This window comes from Biomphalaria glabrata, chromosome 7 (assembly GCF_947242115.1).
Source record: "Biomphalaria glabrata chromosome 7, xgBioGlab47.1, whole genome shotgun sequence".
In the NCBI taxonomy this organism is placed as follows: domain Eukaryota; kingdom Metazoa; phylum Mollusca; class Gastropoda; family Planorbidae; genus Biomphalaria; species Biomphalaria glabrata.
In genome coordinates this window covers 47,496,986-47,520,600 of record NC_074717.1, presented here as the reverse complement: position 1 = coordinate 47,520,600, position 23,615 = coordinate 47,496,986, and the positions used below count along the sequence as shown (strand labels likewise).

At 35.5% G+C, this 23,615-nt stretch overlaps 1 long non-coding RNA gene across 1 annotated transcript; it reads right to left on the bottom strand.

The window, feature by feature from the left end:
* Positions 1-5,813: 5,813 nt before the first annotated feature.
* Positions 5,814-23,290, bottom strand: LOC129927287 (uncharacterized). Its single transcript, XR_008778946.1, has 7 exons — positions 23,018-23,290; positions 15,141-15,544; positions 10,969-11,118; positions 9,905-9,989; positions 9,068-9,341; positions 8,363-8,472; positions 5,814-7,092 (listed from the first exon to the last, which is right to left on the bottom strand). It is a non-coding gene; the product is annotated as an uncharacterized LOC129927287 (long non-coding RNA).
* Between the last annotated feature and the right edge of the window lie 325 nt (positions 23,291-23,615).

Sequence of the window (23,615 nt, the reverse complement as noted above, 5' to 3'; positions counted from 1 at the left end):
CCTTAGTTCCCGCAAGAGAGAGAGAGAGCTTCTTTTGTGAGCTAGGTAGCTGGTTGTTTGTTTTCCCCTTGTAAGGGGTGTTAGGATTTGGGCTATGGAAAAGGTGTCGCCTTTCCGCCCTTGGAGTTTTGCAGTAACTCTTGTTGTTGAGGTGTAGGGAGTTGAGGTTACGTTGGGCGCCGAGATGGAGTGTGAGCGTGAAGGTGTGTTATGGAAACTTATTGGCGTGATATTAGACTAATTATTAATTCAATGATGACTTCAATGATAGTGATGTATATGTAAATATGTTGATAACTTATAATTAAGTATTATTAAATATTGTTCATGTTGATAACTGTTGTTATTCTGTTGTTATTCACTAACTGTTCAGTTGACTAACTGTTATTCGATGTTCGTATTTTACATGCCATTACTTTTAGGTTCTTGTGTTATTCTGTTCAGGCTGGGGATACGGGACCATCATATCATACCCTACTTAAGCGACTAAACCCACCTGACAGATACCAATAAGTATTTTAGCGGTTGTGTAGATTTGCTTGTATAAAAATGAGGTGTATTAACACAAGTGGAATCAAACGTTAAATGATAAAGGAAAACATAAACTGGCCTTTAATTAGTATTGTACATTCATGTCGTACACACATTTTGTTTCATTAAATGTTGCGTAACATCATGTTTTATCATTAAATTTTAAACTTTTTTTCCTCTGCAGTCCCCCTTTTATTATTGTAATTCTAAAAAAAGAAATTTAATGTCCAAAGACTATTATCTTATAGTACCAATGCACTAAGCCAAGAACTTGGAAAATGTAATAGGTCTTCAGGTAGCCAAAGTGTCACTAGTCTACTGAAAAGACATGCTTCAAGTAAGAATCAAATATACAACTTTGTGTAATATTTCAATATTTTATTTTTGAGTTCCAACAATAGTCTAACAGTAGGCTTTCTAAATAAATTTGTTTTAGAAGTATCACATGTACTTCCAGTAATCAACATTATAATGTCCTAGCACATATTACAAAGCCACAGGGGAGGGAAGTGGGCAGTGATGACAGTGCAAAGTATTTACAAGACACAGGGGAGGGAAGTGGGCAGTGATGACAGTGCAAAGCATTTACAAGACACAGGGGAGGCAAGTGGGCAGTGATGACAGTGCAAAGTATTTACAAGACACAGGGGAAAGAAGTGGGCAGTGATGACAGTGCAAAGTATTTACAAGACAAAGGGGAGGAAAGTGGCCAGTGATGACAGTGCAAAGTATTTACAAGATACAGGGGAAAGAAGTGGGCAGTGATGACAGTGCAAAGTATTTACAAGACAAAGGGGAGGGAAGTGGGCAGTGATGACAGTGCAAAGTATTTACAAGACAAAGGGGAGGGAAGTGGGCAGTGATGACAGTGCAAAGCATTTACAAGACACAGGGGAGGGAAGTGGGCAGTGATGACAGTGCAAAGCATCTGCAAGCCACAGGGATGGAAGTGGGCAGTGATGACAGTGCAAAGTATTTACTAGCCACAGGAAGGGAAGTGGGCAGTGATGACAGTGCAAAGCATCTGCAAGCCACAGGGGAGGGAAGTGGGCAGTGATGACAGTGCAAAGCATTTACAAGACACAGGGATGGAAGTGGGCAGTGATGACAGTGCAAAGTATTTACAAGACACAGGGGAGGGAAGTGGGCAGTGATGACAGTGCAAAGTATTTACAAGACACAGGGATAGAAGTGGGCAGTGATGACAGTGCAAAGCATCTGCAAGCCACAGGAGAGGGAAGTGGGCAGTGATGACAGTGCAAAGCATCTGCAAGCCACAGGGGAGGGAAGTGGGCAGTGATGACAGTGCAAAGCCTATAGCAGTCAGGCAACTCTATATTAGGAAATTTTAGATTTCTTGAAGTAAAAATAAAAAAATCCTTTCCATACATGTCAACACAAGAGGCTTAAATTTCATTGAAAGTGTTGAACTAACAACTCTTCTTCTATTATCCAAGTCTGTTCTGTGAAGTAGAATGTTCTGTGAAGTAGAAGTCTGTTCTGTGAAGTAGAAGTCTGTTCTGTGAAGTAGAATGTTCTGTGAAGTAGAATGTTCTGTGAAGTAGAATGTTCTGTGAAGTAGAATGTTCTGTGAAGTAGAATGCTCTGTGAAGTAGAAGTCTGTTCTGTGAAGTAGAAGTCTGTTCTGTGAAGTAGAATGTTCTGTGAAGTAGAATGCTCTGTGAAGTAGAAGTCTGTTCTGTGAAGTAGAAGTCTGTTCTGTGAAGTAGAATGTTCTGTGAAGTAGAAGTCTGTTCTGTGAAGTAGAAGTCTGTTCTGTGAAGTAGAATGTTCTGTGAAGTAGAAGTCTATTCTGTGAAGTAGAATGTTCTGTTAAGTAGAATGTTCTGTGAAATAGAAGTCTGTTCTGTGAAGTAGAAGTCTGTTCTGTGAAGTAGAAGTCTGTTCTGTAAAGTAGAAGTCTGTTCTGTAAAGTAGAAGTCTGTTCTGTGAAGTAGAAGTCTGTTCTGTGAAATAGAATGTTCTGTGAAGTAGAAGTCTGTTCTGTGAAATAGAATGTTCTGTGAAGTAGAATGTTCTGTGAAGTAGAATGTTCTGTGAAGTAGAATGTTCTGTGAAGTAGAAGCCTGTTTTGTGAAGTAGAATGTTCTGTGAAATAGAAGTCTGTTCTGTGAAGTAGAATGTTCTGTGAAATAGAATGTTCTGTCAAATAGAATGTTCTGTGAAGTAGAATGTTCTGTGAAGTAGAATGTTCTGTGAAGTAGAATGTTCTGTGAAGTAGAAGTCTGTTTTGTGAAGTAGAAGTCTGTTCTGTGAAATAGAATGTTCTGTGAAATAGAATGTTCTGTGAAGTAGAATGTTCTGTTAAGTAGAATGTTCTGTGAAGTAGAATGTTCTGTGAAGTAGAATGTTCTGTGAAGTAGAATGTTCTGTGAAGTAGAAGTCTGTTCTGTGAAGTAGAAGTCTGTTCTGTGAAGTAGAATGTTCTGTGAAGTAGAATGTTCTGTGAAGTAGAATGTTCTGTGAAGTAGAATGTTCTGTGAAGTAGAATGCTCTGTGAAGTAGAAGTCTGTTCTGTGAAGTAGAAGTCTGTTCTGTGAAGTAGAATGTTCTGTGAAGTAGAATGCTCTGTGAAGTAGAAGTCTGTTCTGTGAAGTAGAAGTCTGTTCTGTGAAGTAGAATGTTCTGTGAAGTAGAAGTCTGTTCTGTGAAGTAGAAGTCTGTTCTGTGAAGTAGAATGTTCTGTGAAGTAGAAGTCTATTCTGTGAAGTAGAATGTTCTGTTAAGTAGAATGTTCTGTGAAATAGAAGTCTGTTCTGTGAAGTAGAAGTCTGTTCTGTGAAGTAGAAGTCTGTTCTGTAAAGTAGAAGTCTGTTCTGTAAAGTAGAAGTCTGTTCTGTGAAGTAGAAGTCTGTTCTGTGAAATAGAATGTTCTGTGAAGTAGAAGTCTGTTCTGTGAAATAGAATGTTCTGTGAAGTAGAATGTTCTGTGAAGTAGAATGTTCTGTGAAGTAGAATGTTCTGTGAAGTAGAATGTTCTGTGAAGTAGAAGCCTGTTTTGTGAAGTAGAATGTTCTGTGAAATAGAAGTCTGTTCTGTGAAGTAGAATGTTCTGTGAAGTAGAAGTCTGTTCTGTGAAGTAGAAGTCTGTTCTGTGAAGTAGAATGTTCTGTGAAGTAGAAGTCTATTCTGTGAAGTAGAATGTTCTGTTAAGTAGAATGTTCTGTGAAATAGAAGTCTGTTCTGTGAAGTAGAAGTCTGTTCTGTGAAGTAGAAGTCTGTTCTGTAAAGTAGAAGTCTGTTCTGTAAAGTAGAAGTCTGTTCTGTGAAGTAGAAGTCTGTTCTGTGAAATAGAATGTTCTGTGAAGTAGAAGTCTGTTCTGTGAAATAGAATGTTCTGTGAAGTAGAATGTTCTGTGAAGTAGAATGCTCTGTGAAGTAGAAGTCTGTTCTGTGAAGTAGAAGTCTGTTCTGTGAAGTAGAATGTTCTGTGAAGTAGAAGTCTGTTCTGTGAAGTAGAAGTCTGTTCTGTGAAGTAGAATGTTCTGTGAAGTAGAAGTCTATTCTGTGAAGTAGAATGTTCTGTTAAGTAGAATGTTCTGTGAAATAGAAGTCTGTTCTGTGAAGTAGAAGTCTGTTCTGTGAAGTAGAAGTCTGTTCTGTAAAGTAGAAGTCTGTTCTGTGAAGTAGAAGTCTGTTCTGTGAAATAGAATGTTCTGTGAAGTAGAAGTCTGTTCTGTGAAATAGAATGTTCTGTGAAGTAGAATGTTCTGTGAAGTAGAATGTTCTGTGAAGTAGAATGTTCTGTGAAGTAGAAGCCTGTTTTGTGAAGTAGAATGTTCTGTGAAATAGAAGTCTGTTCTGTGAAGTAGAATGTTCTGTGAAATAGAATGTTCTGTCAAATAGAATGTTCTGTGAAGTAGAATGTTCTGTGAAGTAGAATGTTCTGTGAAGTAGAATGTTCTGTGAAGTAGAAGTCTGTTTTGTGAAGTAGAAGTCTGTTCTGTGAAATAGAATGTTCTGTGAAATAGAATGTTCTGTGAAGTATAATGTTCTGTTAAGTAGAATGTTCTGTGAAGTAGAATGTTCTGTGAAGTAGAATGTTCTGTGAAGTAGAATGTTCTGTGAAGTAGAATGTTCTGTGAAGTAGAATGTTCTGTGAAGTAGAAGCCTGTTTTGTGAAGTAGAATGTTCTGTGAAATAGAAGTCTGTTCTGTGAAGTAGAATGTTCTGTGAAATAGAAGTCTGTTCTGTGAAGTAGAAGTCTGTTCTGTGAAGTAGAAGTCTGTTCTGTGAAATAGAATGTTCTGTGAAGTAGAATGTTCTGTGAAGTAGAATGTTCTGTGAAGTAGAAGTCTGTTCTGTGAAGTAGAAGTCTGTTCTGTGAAGTAGAATGTTCTGTGAAATAGAAGTCTGTTCTGTGAAGTAGAATGTTCTGTGAAATAGAAGTCTGTTCTGTGAAGTAGAATGTTCTGTGAAATAGAAGTCTGTTCTGTGAAGCTGAAGTCTGTTTTTTAATTTGAAGTCTGTTTAGTTCAGTAAATTTAGAATTTCACTTATGAAAATTATATGCTGTATCGGTTTTCGTTCTTATGTTTACATGTGATTGTAACTCGTCCGTAAGAATGTGTTCACAAAATGTGTGTTGTGTATTCATTCAGTGTATTAAAGCCATACTAAGCGGACATGGTTTTCGACTCTGTTATCATTATGTTCATAACATTGAGGATTGAGAGCTGCCTTACAAAACAGAAAATCAATCTTTATCTAGAGAATAAATTGTACATTCATAGAAATATTATTGGAAACACACACACACACAAATGAAATGGTATCAATATCAAATTCTGTATTATTTTTTGTTATTTTTTTATTATTGGAAACACACACACACACAAATGAAATGGTATCAGGTATCAATATCAAATTCTGTATTATTTTTTGTATCAATATCAAATTCTGTATTAAATATTTCATAAATATCAAATTCTGTATTAAATTTTTAAAAATATTTAACATTTACAATTTGAACTTGGCTTGGCTCGGCTACCTATCAAGGTGACTCTAGGTTCAACACACGACTCAAGCAGAGTACCCGAAGGCAGCACGGAAAACCCTCTCCCAAATCCCCCCCCCCTACTGGTCTACACATAAGATTGGAACACAGCACTCTGAGCATGCTGTAAGCATGAAAGTAGCACTACATACAAGCTATAATTATTATTATTATTATTGTTAATCCTTTTAGCCTATCAAGCCAAGGTCAACACTAACTGATTACAAACTTAAATTTGACAATTCAGAGATTAATAAGTCAGTGGTTAAATACAAATAAATTTAATAAAAATAAAAAAAACTACAACTTTGTGCATACATCATTCTCTCTCCTAAAAATAATTGTCACAAAATCTAGCCTTTAACGGAGGCATGTGGCTGAGTGGTAAAGCACTTGACTTCCAAACAGGAGGACCCTGGGTTCAAATCCTGGTGAAGATGGGTATTTTTAATTTTGGGATCTTTATGGTGCCTTCAAGTCCACCCAGCTCTAATGGGTAACTTCATAGAATCCTAAATGCTGCTGGCAAAATCATTGGCAAAAAACAAACCCCATTTGGGCAGTTGTTTTGAGACAAACATCTATAAAAAAGCTAACAAGATCATCGAAATAAAGAATCACCCTTTGTGTCAGGATTTTGTGATTTTACCATCACAAAAGAGATACAAGACACCGATAGCAAAGAGAAACAGACACAAACACTCTTTTGTTCCCCTGGCAATCAAATCATTAAATAAGAACAATCTGGTATAAACTTTGTCACATGTAAATTACGAGTGAGTCTGGTGTGAATGTACATTTTGGTTTCTTATAGTTATAATGTTTTTTGTTTGGTGTAATGCACAAATTGTAAGACAAATTTCCTTAAGGATAATAAAGATTATTATTATTATTATTATTATATGAGTTAGGAAAAAGTAAAGGCGGTTGGTCATTGTGCTGACAACATGGCACCCTTGTTAACCGCAGGTAGTGATGTCATCTCAGTTATAAGCATTCTTGGCTACCAAGTGAAATACATTTTTACACTAATAATGTTGCCAACCAATGTTCTAATATTCCTTACATGTTTCAAAAGGAATAAAAATTAAAATCCTCAAGTTTCTTTCTTTAGATCAGTAAAAAAAAAATCATACATATAAGCATAACACATTATATAAACTTCCATTTATTAATTTACAAAAACCACAAAACAAAATTTACTGAATGACTCAATACTAAACCTAATAGTATACCATACATTCAAAACCTTGAATAAATACTTGTGTCGTTATGTGGCTTTCAGAAGAAAAAAAAATATAAAAGAATTACAAAATTAATTCAAAATCTGGTGTTTCAATTTGTTTTCTCAAAAGGGTCAAAGTTATCTTTAATCCTTTAAAGCAGCTTCTTTTTATGAATTGAGTATTCTTGATCAATGTAGTTAACATAATTAAGTATACACACATAAATCTGATTCAAAGTTTTACCAAAAAAATGTCACAGACTGTAAGCTTGGTGAGGAGTTGAGCTAAAGTCACTCTTTATATATTGTCAAAACAGAGCTGAAAGTATAAATATTTGTTGATCAGATAATGTATAAATGCTAAGTCATAAACTGAATAAGTAAATTCTAAGCTATAAACTGAATGTATAAATGCTAAGCTATAAACTGAATAAGTAAATTCTCAGCTATAAACTGAATGTATAAATGCTTAGCTATTAAATAAATGTATAAAGGCTAAGCTATAAACTGAATAAATAAATTATAAGGTATAAACAGAGCTGAAAGAATACATATTTGGTGATCAGATAATGTATAAATGTTAAGCTATAGACTGAATGTATAAAGGCTAAGCTATAAACTGAATAAATAAATTATATGCTATAAACAGAGCTGAAAGAATAAATATTTGGTGATCAGATAATGTATAAATGTTAAGCTATAGACTGAATGTATAAAGGCTGAGCTATAAACTGAATAAATAAATTATAAGCTATAAACAGAGCTGAAAGAATAAATATTTGGTGATAAGATAATGTATAAATGTTAAGCTATAGACTGAATGTATAAAGGCTAAGCTATAAACTGAGTAAATAAATTCTAAGCCATAAACTGAATAAGTAAATTCTAAGCTATAGACTGAATGTATAAAGGCTAAGCTATAAACTGAGTAAATAAATTCTAAGCCATAAACTGAATAAGTAAATTCTAAGCTATAAACTGAATGTATAAATGCTAAGCTATAAACTGCTTGACTATCTAAGTGAGGAGAGCTTAAATTGAAATCACAATGTAAGCTAGGTATTTTTAATGGATTTGATTTGCTTGCTGAGAGCCTAAAGGAAGGACTCACAGATATCCTCCCCCCCCCCCCCCCCCACTTATGTTTACAAAAGATATTGACCCAGAATGCACTGTGCTTGCTATAGGAGCATGGAAGTTGTGCTTGCTGAGAGCTTAAAGGAAGAACTCACAGATATCCTCCCCCCCCCTTTCACATGTCAACAAAAGATACTGACCCAGAATGCACTGTGCTTGCTATAGGAGCATGGAAGTTGTGTTAATCAAAGGCAATAATAATGCCGGCAATAATAAACAGCATGACTACTGTCCAAAGATGAAGGCTTCAATTTAGCTTTTATCACCAAATTTTGAAAAGCATGAACTAAAAATGTGAGTCATTCAGTGTTCGCAGACATAAGCACTGTAATGAACTTCTTTACAATCACTTGTTCCATAAGTTTGATGGATCACTGGGTCAACAAAGATGCTGCCCATCAAAGCTTTTCTGCTTTTCTATTAGTGATAAATCTGAAATGTTGACAAATTACCTTTCTATGTTTCTCTGATGGCTCAAAACCAAGGACTTTACCAACAAAATAAAACTCTTCATCTAATGAGGTTTGTATGGTCTCTGCTTTTCGATAGCCATGTTGCTTCCCTAAAAATTTAAAATATTAAAAATTTCTTTAGAAAATGTTATGTTCTCTTGTTTTCACTATTTTTGTCTAACATATGCAATTAAAAGTAGCCTATAGCATAACTGACACGACCAGAGCGACAATTTAAAGTCAAAACTAGGAAAGTTTATATCATACAAAGCAAGATAGAAAAAGGTTGGTCATGGTCCACTAGCAGGTTACTAGAGACAGTTATCTATTTTAGAAATAATTTTTTTAGAGTGATTATATGTGTAACAAAAAAAATATAAAAAATTATGTTTCATATCACATTAACAAGCAGTTTGTGACACTGTTATGCATCAATGAAGTTTCAAGCATAAAAAAAGATACTTCTATAGTATACTAGCATTACCCTTGGTTCTTCCCCCTGATTTGTTCTCAGGTTATACAGTGTTTATTTTGGCTAAAAACTCTTTTTTTTTTCTGCACTTCCAATAAAATTTCCTGCATTTTATTTTCAGCCCAAAAAGCCTAGTATCAATTACATTGAATTCATAAAGACACATACTTTTGGTGTTTGAATTCTAAGAACACTTTTCTCCCCATCCTCAAACAAACAAAAATGGTACATACAATCTTCTTTCTTCTCATTTTTTTATTGGAGCATTCAGATGACTGGACCAGTATATGAGATTATTTTCACAGCGTTTCCAAATCAGGGAACTCTCCATATAGTTTTCTTTCTATTGGGGTGTTTTGGGGCCAGTGTCATGTACAGCCTCTTGGTAAAGAGAGCAGTTTTGGAGAAGATGGTCAACATTCTCTGGTGACACTCCACATGGGCAGATTTCAGTTTCTGATTTTGAGCTTCCAATACATATGTTGTCAAATTCTGTTGTGTCTGGTCCTGCGGAAAAAAAAATGATTTTAGATGTTTTACTCCCATGAAACAGTTCTAAAGGCACATCACTATTCATGATTTAGTTTATCTTTACATATGATTTTTTTTTTAATTTGGTCAGTTGTAGCACCTTTATCTGGACATGCATCTTATACACATTAACAAATATTTTACACTTATATTTATAGCCTATCAAGATAAAATAGCCTGATTACCACAAACAGAGAGGTGCGGTGGCTGAGTGGTAAGGCGCTTAGCTTCTGAACCGGGGGTCCAGGGTATGAATCCCAGCTCTAATGGGTACCTGACATTAGTTGGGGAAAAAGTAAAGGCGGTTGGTCATTTTGTTGGCCTAATGACACCCTCGTTAGCCATAGGCCACAGAATCAGATGACCTTTACATTATCTGCCCTATAGACCACAAGATTGGAAAGGGGAACTTTATTTATTTTTTTTTTACCACAAACAGAATTACACAAAAATCCCCCCCCCCCCCAGAAAAGAAAAAAACTCTTTTACTGCTTTCATAAATAAAAAGGATGGTAAATGTTATGTCTATAAAACATTACCTTGAAACAAACATTGCAAGAAGTCCTTTTGCTTTAACTGCCTACACCTTCAAGTGTCTTTCAATGAACAAATCCTGTTGATCCTCTGCCAACATAAACAAGTTTACATAGATATTAACATTTCAAAGTCATGGGCCAAAAGCTCAGTCATTTTTCATTTCGCTTCTATATCAATATTTTGATTTTTTTGTCAGCTAAATGATTTGTGTACCTCATAGGAAAACAATGGGGTCCTGGGTTTGAACCTAAATGAAGATTGGGATTTTGAATTTTTAGGGTGCCCCTCAGTCACCCAACTCTAATGGGTAACTGATTTTAGGTGGTGAAAATTAAGGCGGTTAGTCATTGTGCTGGACACATGACGACCTGCTCATTAACCACTAGCCATAGAAACATAACCTTGACATCATTTGCTCCATAGATCGCAAGGTCTGAAAGGTAAACTTTACTTTTTTTAAATTAATATCCACTGTGCATACTGCATCCCATTACTTCTTACTTATGTACAATAGATTTCTCTTTTCCCTTCCTTGTGTTTCTTGAATCAAGTTCCTTTTTATAGGGCATTTTAATACCGCCACAAAGCTAATGGATTATATTATTTGTCATAATGTCCAAAAGTAGAAACTAATTATTTTATAATGAGAATGTGGGTATGTGTGTTGTCTATCCAGTATCCAAAACTACACATTTTTCAAGTAAAAATCAACAAATTAAACATATTAAAAAGATAATAAAAACCAACAGGGATTATGTGAAGGTCTTTACAAATGTCATTAAGATTTGCGGTTAAACAGTAGACTTCTTTTTATTTGTTTAAATAGATCATTGAGTGTGATACTTCAAATCTTTGGACAGGTGATCATGGATAAAATCTGAACACTTTCATTTAAATTTATGGTTCCCATGGTGGAAAGGTGTTCTACAGCTTCTGCAAAGATCAAGCTCTGTTTTATCCACCATGGTCAAACACATCCACCTTAGACAAACAGTATCCATTTCTATATACAAAAATACATACATATAATTTTCTTTACATATTAAAAGAAAAAGAGAAAGATTACCTGAGGTGACTAGACACCATCAGTAACGGGATATTTTTTTGAGATATCAGTTACTGCTTCGGAAACTGCTGATGGATCAGTCACTGTAAAAAACTTGGTCAGTAAAATTTGAAAAGTAGACAACTCCATGGTAAACAATAAAATCGCCACCTGAAAACACAAATAAACAATAAGAGGATGTAGACACACACAAAAAGGATTACAATGTCTGATTTTAACTCAATGTGAGCCACATGAGTAGGCCTAGTTATAGCCTTTAACACAGCAAACATTTGAACTAGTGGCCAACAGTGCACAACATTTTAAGGATAAATGTAGAATATATACAGCTATTTTATTTGAATAAATGTGAATACTAAAGTCAATATAAACAAATATGAGACTGTGTGACAAAAGTTTAACTTAAATATTACATCCTGTATATATATATATATATATATATATATATATATATATATATATATATATATATATATATATATATATATATATATATATCGAAGACGAACTCCATTCTTTTCAGATCAGGCAGCTTTCCATAAAATTTTTATTCTAAAGGACTGCTGGGGGCCAGTATTTTGTTTGGGTCTCACGATAAAACAAGGCAATATGTTCTTTGGAGGAACTCTACAAGGCATGTTTCACTGGTTTCAACATCCAGAATAAGTGTTAACTCATTATGTTGTGCCCTATTCAAAGGTGAAAAATAATTCATTGACTGTGTCCTGATAGAATGTAACATGCATCCTTGATCCTGATGTTTGAACAACAACTGTTATATTTTTGGTTTATACTACTCTCTTTTTCTTTTTCTCTTCCGGATATAGTGGAATTTAAGAAAAGAAAAAGTAAAGTACCCCTTTCAGACCTTGTGGTCTATAGGGCAGATGATGTAAAGCTCATCTGTTTCTGTGGCCTACTGTTAACGAGGGTGTCATGTGGCCAGCAGAATGACCAATTGTCATTACTTTTCCCCAATTAATGTCAGGTACCCATTAGAGCTAGGTGGACTCAGAGGCGCCCAAAGATCGTGAAATTAAAAACCCCAGTCTTACCAGAATTCGAACCCTGCACCCCAGTTCAGTAGCCAAGTGTTTTACTGCTTAGCCACTGCACCTTCCATGGAATTTAAGACTGCTTACTTATTCTCCCATTTTGGCAGTGTCAGCTTGTTCATCTCCTCTATACGAAAGTGTGCCTGGGATCCATTGGAGAACAGTTTTTTTGCTATTATTGTTGAGATTTATAAGAGCTGTCTTGACTTGTTTGATAGAGGAGGCATCAGATTTTTTGAAAGATAGGAAAGAAATGTTTTTGGTATTCCTTAGAAAGAAAATCTGGCTGTTCACAGATGGATGGTTGATTAGTGTGGTAGCTGCTGGTTCTAATACTCCCCTTTCTGCTCAGTGGCTGTCTGAGAGATCGCCAGTGGCTATTAACTTTTCTAATCTTTCTCAATTGAGCCATTCATTGCATAAGACATCTCCTCCGTTACCGGTGGATCCTTGAGATGAGCCATCTGTATAATTGACCCACTGGTTATTGGTATATTAGATTTCTTCCTTGAGATCTTTCTGATTGTGATAAGATTTTTTTTTGGCAGAATGAGAGCTTAGGTCCCAGGGAAGAGAGTCATTGCACTGTTTAACTAATTCATAAATTATATTTTATAAGCAGTGTTTCTTTGTTTGAGATTCTCGTATGAAATGAGGTATTTTCAGTTAATTTTGAGTGCCAGACTTGTGGGTTTAAGTTTTGAGTGGGAAGCTCTCTTAGGTTTCCATTTTAGTAAACTGAGTAAGGATTATTATTTCTCTTATTTTGTCCAGAGAAACCAGGGAAAAAATGATCTCTTCCATTGCTTTGAAGGTTGTTGTTTTTATTGTTTGGAGTTAGGTTTTTGTTTTACTTTTTTACTTTGTCTATTTTCTGTAGAATTGACTGCTGAATCCTATGTTGTAGAGTCCTGTGTTCTAGAGTGATGTAGCTGGTAAATTTCTTTTTCAAAATGTAATTAGCTGATTGAAGCTCACAGCCTGCTAGATGATTGGTGTTAGCCTTCCCTGGTTGTCCAAGAAGTCTACATCTGAGTTGCCAGTTACACTGATGTGATTTGGTATCCACTGCATCTAGTGTGTTGTAGCTGGTACATTTCTATTTCAAAATGTTGTGATTTGGTATCTACTGCATCTAGTATGTTGTAGCTGGTACATTTCTATTTCAAAATTTTGTGATTTGGTATCTACTGCATCTAGTATGTTGTAGCTGGTACATTTCTATTTCAAAATGTTGTGACTTGCTCCAAATTAATATTTCCATTTTATATCTTGTACAATTTCCCTTTTTTTTAGTTGACTTTATAGACTGTCATTTTATTCATACTGCCATGTAAGATCTTTAAATTTGTTGAACCATGGATTGGGCATTAGAGCTGGGTGGACTCAGAGGTGCCCAGTTTTCACTAGGATTCATAGCCAGGACCCCCAGTTTGAAAGTCAAGAGCTTTACCACTCAGCCACCACGCCTCCATCAAATTGATTAGGCTAAAAGTAGTCCTACAAGTTCTTTGAGTGAAAAGAAAACAGTGTTTAATGAATAAAAAAGGGAAGAAGAAACTTTTTTTTCCCACTAAAGTAAAGTAAAGTTCCCCTTTCAGACCTTACAATCTAGGGGGCTGAGGATGTAAAGGTCATCTGTTTCTGTGGCCCATGGTTAATGAGATTGCCAGCACAACAACCAGACGCCTTTACCTTCCCCATCACACCAGGTACCTTTAGGTTGGTAGACATAGTCATGTGATCAGGGCACGGCAGACATATTGTTGGTAAAAATCTGGTTTCTATGCACAGTCAACACAAGCTTTTAGGCACTTACCATGGATAAGTCGAGCAAAGAAAGATATAGTCAGAAACAAATACTAATTCTTACACTTTGAAAGCAAGCCAGCATAATAAAGAAAATGATTTGCTGCCCTCCTTGTGTTTTTTTTTTTTTTAAATTAAAAAAAAAAAAAACATGTTTTGTAAAATGTTTTACTTATTTCGGATGTTCCTTCAGAGTTGAAGATAATTACTTCCTAGTCCAAACCTCCCGCAGGACGGCGGGGATGGGAGCGGGCAGGGTTTGAACCCCTGACCATCGATAAGTCCGAACGACAGTCCAGCGTGCTTATCCAGATCTCTTCACTTATAATCTTGTTCTACTGAAAGTGCTTACACAATCACAAAGGATGAGTTCAAGGTATTCCGAATCAATTTTATTGTTAGACCTAGAATAGATCTAGATCTACTAATAACTAATCTAGACTAGATTCTAGATCTATATTCTAACTATTTAAGTTAGCATATCTAGACTACTATATTCATAATATTGTTTGACATAAATGTAGAATCAGATTGAATAGTCAATATTTATTATTGTCAAGGGCAGTGTTTCTCAAACTGTGTGCCGCCGAAGATTTGCAGGTGTGCCGAGGAGTTTTCAGAATGCCACACGTGCAGCGTTACACAGGTTTGCGTACTATTAAATTTTTATTTTACCTTGCGACGACATCCCAACTTGCAACGACCAGTAATAGTAGTGGATCGCTACATTATGACAGAAAGGGGTGTTAGCTCTTCAGGTTATGGAGTTGTCCACTATATATATATTATTATAATGACTCAAATGTAGGCCGCCTTAGCAGACGCTCAGCAGTTCTTGAATTGGTAACGATTATAATAAGCGATGTGTTTCATGTAAATTTTGTAGGTGTATGCTAATAATAACAAATTATTACTAAGCCTTAGTCATTGTTATCCATGGAGAAATACGTTGGTAGGAATGAAACTGCGAAAGCGTTCAATGAAAAGCATGGAACGAAACAAAGGTACAAAGAAGATTACATCGGATATGGTTTCATATCTTCAGGACCTGAAGATTCTCCATTGTCATTCTGTCTGATCTGCAATTCAGCTCTGTTGAACGAGGCGCTTGTTCCAAGCAAATTGAAGAGACACTTGGAAACAAAACATCCAGTTGTAAAAGCGCAACCGAAGGAATACTTCGAAAACATCAGGTCCCTTCAAGTGGATGAATCCACTGACATTAGTGCAAAGCCCAGTTGTTAGCTTTTATTCAGTTCATAAAGGATGAAAAATGTGTCAACAAATTCTTATTTTGAAAAGACTTACCAACTACGACCAAAGGCGAAGATTTTTAAGTGGTGAACGAAAACATTTTGCTATTCAAAGTACAGTGGAGACAAACTGTGTCAGCGTTTGCACCGATGGCTGTCCTTCCATGCAGGGAAATAGAAAGGGATTCTTCACTCTTGTGCGTCAAGAAAATCCAAATGTATTAGTTGTTCACTGCATGATCCACAGAGAAGCTCTTGCCTTCAAATATTTGATGTCTGTTCTGGATCAAGTGATTGAAGTTGTTAATTTCCTCAAATCTCGACCGCTTGCATTCTGACTTTCCTCAGAGCTTTGTGAAGCAATGGATTCAGACTACTAATGTCTCCTGTATCACACCAGGGGAAAAGTGTTAAAGCATGTCGTCCAACTCAAGGCTGAGCTGATTTCATTCTCGGAGGCTGAAAAAAAAAAAAAAAAAAAGACTTTGGATTTTCTATTCATGACGAGATTTGGTGGGTTAAGGTGACATTTCTCACTGATTTATTTGACAAATTAAATTCATTGAATTGAAGTCTTCAAGGACCATCGGAAACCATCATCATTGCATCCGCAAAAACTAAAATCATTTGGTTAAAATTGATTGTCTTTGTGGCAAAGTAAAATCACGAAAGGACTGCTTTCGTACTTACAATGAATGTGCTTCAAATAAAGAAATCACCCCCGAAATTCTGGACACTTTGAAACACCTGCAGTCAGCATTGCAGCATTACTTCTCAACAGTTTGAAGTAATGAATATAAATGGGTCAGCTCTCCATTTGGAAACAATGAAGCTACAAATTTTACAACTAAAGAAGAAGAGCAGCTCAATGATTTAAAAAACAATGCAATTCTTAAGTCAGAGAAAGCCTGGATGTGTTTTGGATTTCAATCAACAAGTTATATCCTGTAATCAATTTAAAAGCAATCAAAATAATTCTTCCATTTACATCTTTATGGTTTTGTGAGTTTGGATTTTCAGCACTGACTGAAATCAAATCTAAGAAAAGAGAGAGACTTCTTACAATAGACGATGAAATGCGAGTTTGTTTGTCGACTTTGGAGCCTCGATTAGATTGCATTTGCTCTCAAAAACAGGCACAACATTCACATTAAACATAATACTGAAAAACAGGCAAAATCTTTTTTTCTTTTTATTATAAAACATCTGTTGCTCTTCGTGGTGTGCCGCGAAATTTTTGTAGTTTGTTTACTGTGCCAGCAGACAAAAAAGTTTGAGAAACACTGGTCTAGAGCTAGATCAACATTGTTGTAACATATAATGTAGGCCTACATAGATTGAGATCTACTCTCTACTCAAGCCTTCAAGGTCTAGTATTCTAGATGTAGATCTATGGCTACATAGATCATAGATATATTATATACAAAATCTGGATGATGTCTCAGATTAGAGTGTGACTAGATCTAGAGTCTAGCCTACATAATGCTTAGGCTTAGTAGATCATTCTAGATCTCATCTAGACTCTATAGAATAGATCTAGAAAATCTAGATAACATCTAAAATCTACATCTCTCTGTTGCTGCATATTTTAAGCATATGAAACTTAATTTTTATCTAATAGATATAGCTAGATCTAGTCTTCACTTCTAGGTCACTTGATAAGATAAATAAATTTAGCTTTTATGTAGCACTACTTTCATGCTTATAGTTATAGCATGCTCAGAGCGCTATGGTCCAATCTCATTGGTGGACCAGAGGAGAGGGGTATCTGGGAGGTTTTCAGTGCTGCCTTTAGGCGCTCATTAAACACATCTCTGCACAAGATATATTTGGACTATAGTTACAGATAATAGTTACTTATTATTAGATACTAGTATTATATAGACCAGATCTAGCATCTAAACCAAAGTATCCAGTTTAGATCTAAGTCTAGGGCTGAAGACTTTTTAAAGTTTATTTTAGGACTAGGCTCATCAAGACTAGTAACTTGTTGATAAATCTAATGGTCCTAGATCTGTGTTTCTTTTACAACTTTCAAATGCTCTTTAAGATTTGAAGCTAATTACACCTTAGCCCAAACCTTTTGGCTGTTGCGGCTGAAGCACTTCACTAGTCTCAATTGAATTTTTGGTGTAGACTAGGGTTTTGAATTTCTATATTTTTAGGATGCTTCGAAGTCCAACCAATTCTTTATATTACAAGAGTTCTACATCTATTATTAAAATGTTATTGCTATTTTTACTTTTGAAAATGTCTACAGGCTTACAAGAGTTTAGCAGCTTACAACCAGTTCCTAGATGGTTGGGTTCAAGATGTTATGGCTTTTAAACCACTAGCAAAGGTAAGTAATAAATATTGTTATATTATAGTTAATATCTTGATATTCAAAGGTATTTACATGTATATGAGACCAATGTCTTGATATGTACAGGTATTTTAAATAATTTTTTTTTCTTTTTAATAGGTCTTCACTCTCAGTGGTTAGCATGTACTGCAGCCCTGGATAGTAATAAGTCAAGATGGTATTATTCTATCAGCCCACTGTTCTTGTATAGTTGGACTTGGTGAGTCCTGCACTCATGTGGCAGACATGGATCCTTGAGTCAAATAACCTACTCACTGAAGCCCAGGCTGGCTTTAGAAAAGGCAGATCAACAGAAGATCAAATTGCCTTCATCACACAAGAAATAGAAGACGGCTTTCGAGAAAAGAAACCAACAACAATGGTGTGGGATGACTTAGAAAAAGCATTTGACAAAGTCTGAGAACAAGGTCTCTTGCTCAAGCTAGTCCAGCATCACATATCCCAAAGAATGTACAACTGGATAAAGGAATACCTAAATAATAGAAAAGCCTTAGTTTGCATGCAAGGACAAAGAAGCCACACAGTGGGTATAAAAAATGGCGTCCCCCAAGGAGGAGTCCTATCCCCAACACTTTTCCTAATATTCATAAACGATCTAAATCAAAACCTACCTAGAAAAGTTAAAAGCAGCATGTATGCAGATGACCTTGCCATAATTAGCACAGAAGAATATGTAGGAACATCGAAATTTCGATTACAAGATGCTCTTGATAAACTCAATAATTGGTCCAAAGACTGGGGCATGTCCATCAACACAAAAAAGACCACATATACCATATTCTCACTGTCAACAAAACAACAAACAATAAAATTAACATTAGATTTGGAAGCTTTAGAAAAAAATGACAGCCCTACTTATCTTGGAGTCACCTATGACCCGAGACTAACCTGGAAAAACCAAATAGATAAAACACAGAGTAAAGGCATCCAGAGACTATCCCTCTTGAAAAAATTAGCTGGCACAGATTGGGGAGCTAATCACAACATCCTGAAAAAGACCTATACCAGTTATGTAAGACCTGTATGGTGCCACAGCATGGGGCTCAGCAGCCCAAACCAACCTAAGAAAAATAGACAAGGTTTAAAATATTGGTCAAAGGATAATGACAGGAGCAATCAAAACAACACCCATAAGAGCTATGGAGGAAACTGCTGCCCTGATCTCTCTGGATGAAAGAAGAGAAATAAAAATCCTTTCCCAATTCACTAAATTGGAAACCTTGAGAGGCACCCACTCAGAACAAAATCCACAAAACTGGCACAAAAAACCGTCTCAAAAGGACCAATTTCATACAGGAATCTCTAAACCTAAAAAAGAAACACCAACTTGAAAAAATTACTCTGGAATCCTCAATACACTATAATGAATCTCTACCCTGGGATGAAAGCCCTCTTCCTACTATAAGGGACCATATTGAAAACATAAAAAGAAAATCTGATTACAGACCAACAGAGCTCAAGGAAATAGTGAACTGTTTTCTACATACCAATTACCCTAGCAATCAGTGGATCAGAGTTTACACGGATGGCTCATCCCATAAAGCCACCACAAATGGAGGAGCTGGAATACTTATCGAATGGCCAGATGAAGGAAAACTAGAAAAATCCATAGCAACTGGAGAGTTCTCTGACAGTCACAGAGCAGAAAGGGAAGCACTAGCACTAGCTGCTACCATGCTAGCAAATCATCCAAGTTCCCCTCAAAGTCAGATTGTCTTTCTAACAGACGTGAAAACAACTCTCCAAAGCTTGCAAAACTCTGATTCCCCTCATATTAAAAACCTCAGAACAGCACTTACAAAGCTCAACAACAACAGCAAAAAAAAACTGTTATTAAATGGATACCAGCTCACATACAACTAGCAGGAAATGAGAAGGCTGACAAGAGTGGGAGAACAAACTCACAAGTAAACTCTGCACTCTATCCAGAAGAAATGAAGAAATTAATTGTAGATAAAATAAATGAGAAATGGACGAGCTCCCATCCAAATCACAAGAAAGATGACGCTTACTATAAGCTATCCTGACAAGACCAACGTCTAATCTTTCGACTCAGGACCGGACACAACGGAATGCGACAACACGTTCCAGAAGCTCAAAATTGGAACCAGTGAAATCTGCCCATGTGGAATATCACCAGAAAATGCCAACCACGTCCTCCAAAACTGCTCTCTCTACCAAGAGGCCCGTATAAGACATTGGCCCCAAATCACCCCAATAGAAAGAAAACTATATGGAGAGCTCCCTGATTTGGAAACCACTGCGCAGTTCATCTCATGTACTGGTCTAGTCATATGAACACTCCAACATAACAATGAGAACGATGAAGAAGAAGAAGAAATGTGGCAGACACTTTATTTATGCTGGAAGCCAACACCAGGCTAAAAGAGAGTAAGACAGTTACAGGCTTGTTATCTTACTGGATAAATCCATCAGAGCTTAAAAAGGTTTTGCCAACTAAGGTTTCTGAGATTGATATCACCTCATTAAAAAACAAAAAGTTAAATTTGATTCTCTTGTGAACAACATCACTTCTAAAAATAAAAATTTAAAGGCTATTAAATCCAAAGAAACTATAAAGCTTAGTATAAATATTTTTAATTCATTTATTACAACAAGAGTTAGCAATTATTTAAACCAATTTTACAATTTTTTTTTCAAATTGCTGTTGTCATTTAACATTAAAATATCCTGACAAATATACAGTTGTACTTAATGTGCAGTATTTTACTTTTTACACTCGTGCATGATGTTTCTGAACTGTGGAACTAGCTTACTAGTTTCTATCCTTGTGACTGCTGTCAAATTACAGTCAGTCAAAATCGACCAGTAGTAATGCTTGTCTAGTTTCCACAAAGGAAAAGGCTTGTTCACTAAATGAGACAATATATGTTCTGGAAGTTAAATGTCGGGACTAGAGAAACTTGCCCATCACTAGAGAATGCTGACCATGTCCTTCAATGGTGCATTCTAAATCAAGAGACCCGAACAAATAAATGAGAAATGGACGAGCTCCCATCCAAATCACAAGAAAGATGACGCTTACTATAAGCTATCCTGACAAGACCAACGTCTAATCTTTCGACTCAGGACCGGACACAACGGAATGCGACAACACATGTTCCAGAAGCTCAAAATTGGAACCAGTGAAATCTGCCCATGTGGAATATCACCAGAAAATGCCAACCACGTCCTCCAAAACTGCTCTCTCTACCAAGAGGCCCGTATAAGACATTGGCCCCAAATCACCCCAATAGAAAGAAAACTATATGGAGAGCTCCCTGATTTGGAAACCACTGCGCAGTTCATCTCATGTACTGGTCTAGTCATATGAACACTCCAACATAACAATGAGAACGATGAAGAAGAAGAAGAAATGTGGCAGACACTTTATTTATGCTGGAAGCCAACACCAGGCTAAAAGAGAGTAAGACAGTTACAGGCTTGTTATCTTACTGGATAAATCCATCAGAGCTTAAAAAGGTTTTGCCAACTAAGGTTTCTGAGATTGATATCACCTCATTAAAAAACAAAAAGTTAAATTTGATTCTCTTGTGAACAACATCACTTCTAAAAATAAAAATTTAAAGGCTATTAAATCCAAAGAAACTATAAGGCTTAGTATAAATATTTTTAATTCATTTATTGAAAGTAATGTTCCAATCAGATATTTTACTGTGTTGTGCTAATAGGAAGAATAGGTTTGTGCCTGTGCTTTAACGCTGCTAGGTCTCTCAATGAAAATTTCAAAACAGTCATTTATTACTGTCATCTTCCTGTCATAAGTACAAATAAATTTTTTGGGCCTGAGACTCTCCTTATTGGGCCAGAAAATCAAATCGGATATGTCGACATACATAACATCCAAAACAGTACATGAATATCTTAGATCAGGGGTGGGCAACCTTTTTGTATCGAGGGCCGCATTATTTAAAAAATTGGGAATGGCGGGCCGCATATTTATATACAACTTATAGAGACACTCTAAGCTAACTGTGTAGAATTTCTTTTAATTCATATTTACACTGTATTATATTCACGTTTCTTTTTTTTTCCCACACTTCACGTTAAGGAATTACAACAAGAGTTAGCAATTATTTAAACCAATTTTACAATTTTTTTTTCAAATTGCTGTTGTCATTTAACATTAAAATATCCTGACAAATATACAGTTGTACTTAATGTGCAGTATTTTACTTTTTACACTCGTGCATGATGTTTCTGAACTGTGGAACTAGCTTACTAGTTTCTATCCTTGTGACTGCTGTCAAATTACAGTCAGTCAAAATCGACCAGTAGTAATGCTTGTTTAGTTTCCACAAAGGAAAAGGCTTGTTCACTAAATGAGACAATATATGTTCTGGAAGTTAAATGTCGGGACTAGAGAAACTTGCCCATCACTAGAGAATGCTGACCATGTCCTTCAATGGTGCATTCTAAATCAAGAGACCCGAACAAGACTTTGGTCCAAAAACCCTCCTAAAGAACAAAAACTAAAAAAACAAACAATTTTTATTTGTTACTACTAGGTCTAAATCTATTGACTAGATCTAGTGAAATCTAGTCTAGATTATTCTAGATCTACTTGATTATCTATCCTTTTCTAATTCTAGGGCTCTACTCTAGTCACACTAGATCTTGTATATAGTTCTAGATCTAAAATAATTTAAGTCTACTAGTACTAGTCTAGATCTATATCTAATAATATAAGTCCTCTATGTCTAAGAACACAGATTATAATAATTATATTAGAGATCTAAATATTTATGTCTAAATCTATAGTCTATAATAGACTTATTAAGAACTAAATTTACATAATGATACATAGAAATCTAGAATCTAGAGATCTATCACCTTCTAAGTCTATTTCTAGATAGATCTAGAGTCTACTTCTAGATCTAGTTATCTAGTGCTAGCCCTACTTCTAGATCTAGAAACTAATTTAGACTATGTAATAAGAAAAGTAGATCTAATACTAATAGCCTTATTTAGGCCTTAGAGTTAGACTTACTGTGTGTGTGTCTAAGTCTAAGTCAAGTTAATTAATTAATTTAGGACTAGATCTTTAATAACGTTTTTTTTTTTTAAAATCCTTTTGAAAGTTTCTTAGATTACTTAGAAACCAGTTCAAGGAGTTAGTGTTAGAATTAGAATAGTCAGATCTATTTGATCTATCAAATCATCTAAAAAACAATCTAGAGTACTAGACTAGATTAGATCTAGATCTATTGACTATTGAAATCTATTCATTCTAATCTAAATCTAGTCTAGATTCTAGATCTAGAAGTCTAGTGACCTAGACCTATCTAGTAGCCTAGAGTCTAGACTAAGACTAGATTCTAGATTGTCTAGAGTCTAGATGATGATAGATTTGATAGATGATAGAATACAGATAGTCTGAGATAGATCTAGTCACTAGTCAATCTAAACCTAGAATCTAGATTAGATTAGGTGATTAGATCTAGTTAAATCTAGTAGAGTACTGTTAAACTGTTATATACTGTAGTAGAGCCATTGTCGTGAAAAGAAAGGGATTTGAATGGAATATTTGGCTAATTAGCACTTACTAGATTCTAAGAATAGATCTAATTCTAATATCTAGACCTAGACTACTAGATCAGTAGATCTAGAGATCTATGTCTAGAACTAGATCTAGATCTAGTCTTCAACCATTTCTTCGTAAATTTAGGACACACCGGGTCCGGAAGTAGATGAAATGTAAACAATAAACACAGACCTATATATATTTTATTTTGCACTCAGTATTTTCAATTCGCACTATTAATAAATAATGATAAAATGGCAATTTTTTTTTAGTGTCGGAATTCAGACTTGGCGGAACAAAAAATCGTGAATGCGGAACGGCGGAACATGTGAGCTTTTTTGAAGATTTTGCGGGCCGTTTCCGCATAATGCGTGACTATAGGCATGTCTGCTGTAGGTGTCAGCAGGCTGCATAAAACATTCCGCTGGGCCACATCCGGCCCCCGGGCGTAATTTGCCCACCCCTGTCTTAGATGCAGTTGTGGGATGAATTTTAAACATATCAGCTAATACATAGGCAGGTTTACCTAGAATATTTGAAATAATGTGTGTTAAAAAAAATAATTTGTGTACATTCATAATTATAGTAGTTAAATTAAATTATATATATATATATATATG